A 2,513-nucleotide genomic window follows, 5' to 3' on the forward strand; every position below is an offset into this window, starting at 1 on the left:
AAATTAAATGCATTAAGAGTGTCACAAAAACGAGCGTAGCCTATACTTGTTGCACAGTGTTTTTCCCCCCCTTTTGTTAATCTTTTAATTATATTATAGCCTATTATATATTTTGTGTGATCCTATTGATTTTATCCCTTTTATAAACTTAATTTCTGTTTTTCTCCTTTCACAGAAGCGCTGCAGGTGCAACGATGTGACGATTGAATCCTCACGGCCTTGTTTATGCTGCTATTCACGCATATAAAGCTAAAGCCCTGTACAAAACAACACCAACAAAAGACATTCTAATCTTACTGATTAACGATCGACTAATGAGCTTCGTTTGACGGTCAGGAATATAAAAATGAACAAAATGCTGTCAATCTACAATTCTCCACCGTATTTACTATGCTGTGCGCAACTTCATGTAACTCAAAAACTTGCGTACACGAGCTGAGACCAGACGTGAGATTTGATCGTAGCCACCGCTCACGTCCATATTGATAAATTCCAAATTTTGCGTTGAAACGACCGTTCGCTCAATTTTCTGTCGTACGTTCGTTTCGTAAATGAGGCCCAGTGTGTTTTTGCTTTTTTCTGTTTTTATTCAATTTATGAAGGTGATGTAAACTGAATCATTATATGTTTTGTGGTAATTATACAATAATATAATATTTTGTATATGTAACATATAGTTTTATTTTACATTACAAAAAATTTATCATTTTATTAATTTCAACAAATTTACCATCAATACAGATGCTGCATATGTAGTCTTTGGATGCGTCCATTGCATCCGACACGTTTTCTCACTGACACGTCCCCAACTCGGAAACTCTGGGCTTAATGAAAATGTCGAGTTTCCCACTCGTAATAACGACTTTGTGGTGGCGTTCATGTACGTTCAACTTGTAAATACGATCTATCCGACATGACTTTAAGTTACTATGTATCTGGATCAGCTAGCCAGTAGACAACTGTTTATTCGTAACCATGCTGAAAATAAGTAAATATTGTTAGCTGGTGCTAAATTGAGGTAATGTTTTAAAAAAATTGAGTCCAAATATTTTTATTCAACCACCTAGATAGATTACATCTGGGGGAAAAGAAAGGATGTGATGTTCAGAACATGGTAACTACAGTAATTATCAAAGTGGGTAGTGATGCCCTCTGGGGGCATTTGGCCAGGGATGTTTTTACACCACAGACAAGGTTTGAGAAGAAAAAAATCATTATGAAAATCTAATTATATTTTCCTTATTATATTCATTATTTCCTTATTGGTTATTTTGGGAAAATCCCAGGTATTTTGAGCAGTAGGATTAAAAAAAAATGCTTAAAAAAATTAAATTAAATGATAAAAGTAGCCTATATAAAATGGCAAAATAAACATTCATCTATCGGTACTTTTTACTTAAGTACATAAAAAATCAAGTACTTTTGTACTTTCACTCGAGTAAAATTAAAAACGGAGTACTTTTACTTTTACTGGAGTAATATTTTATTATACGGATCTGTACTTTTACTCAAGTACTTGATTTGTGTACTTCGTCCACCACTGCTTGACTGATTGCACAGGAAGAGAACTGAACTAGATGATGACATCACTGAATCATCAGTTATTGTTATTGTCTTCTAGCATTATTGAAGAACTGTTTTCCTGTTTGACACTGTAAAGCTGCTTTGGCACAATCTGTATTGTATAAAACGCTTTACAAATAAAGGTTACTTGACTTGACACAGATTTGAACTAATAAATAATAAAAAAAAATACATAAGTACAACCTGTCTCTGTGTGGTTAATGAGGGTCAATACATCTTTGGAAAATTGTAGTAGACATTAGCATTGCGCTGACCTATGACATGTGCACCTGTCAGGATTCAACACAAATATAATATCTTAACCACCTGTATTCTAAATGAATATTAGAAGATAATGTACTGGATTAAACATAATTGAAACGTAAGCCTAATAAACCGCACCAAAGTCAATAAAACCATGAACACTAACAATGTAAAGAAACACAGGACCATAAATGGCATTTTTTAAAAGAACTTCACACACTCCCGCTATTGAGATGGTGACGACCTCATCTAAGCCCCCGTTATCACAATTAAACTATGGATTTGCTGTGTATCTTTATGTATTTCTGGAAAATTCCCACATTTGCTGCTAATGAGTTTGAGGTATGGTTAGGTTTAGGAGTAAAGTTAGGGTTATAGCTGTTAGAGTTGTGGCATAATAGGTTTGGGTTACGGTTAGGGATAAAGTTAACAGTGTAACTACAAATGTTAAAGGGGTCATATGATGCTATTTTAAAGATCATTGTTTGGTGTATTTGGTGTAACAAAATATGTTGACATGCTCACATGTTCAAAAAACATTTTTCAAATACTGTACGTTATTGTAGGTCCTCTATGCCCCGCCTCTCTCAAACACGTCGTTTTCAACAAAGCCCCCTCCTTTGACAAGCGCAGTCTGCTCTGATTGGCCAGCTGACCCAGTGCATTGTGATTGGCCGAACACCACA

This window comes from Sinocyclocheilus grahami, unplaced genomic scaffold (genome assembly GCF_001515645.1).
Source record: "Sinocyclocheilus grahami isolate Dianchi unplaced genomic scaffold, SAMN03320097.WGS_v1.1 scaffold241.1, whole genome shotgun sequence".
Classification (NCBI taxonomy): domain Eukaryota; kingdom Metazoa; phylum Chordata; class Actinopteri; order Cypriniformes; family Cyprinidae; genus Sinocyclocheilus; species Sinocyclocheilus grahami.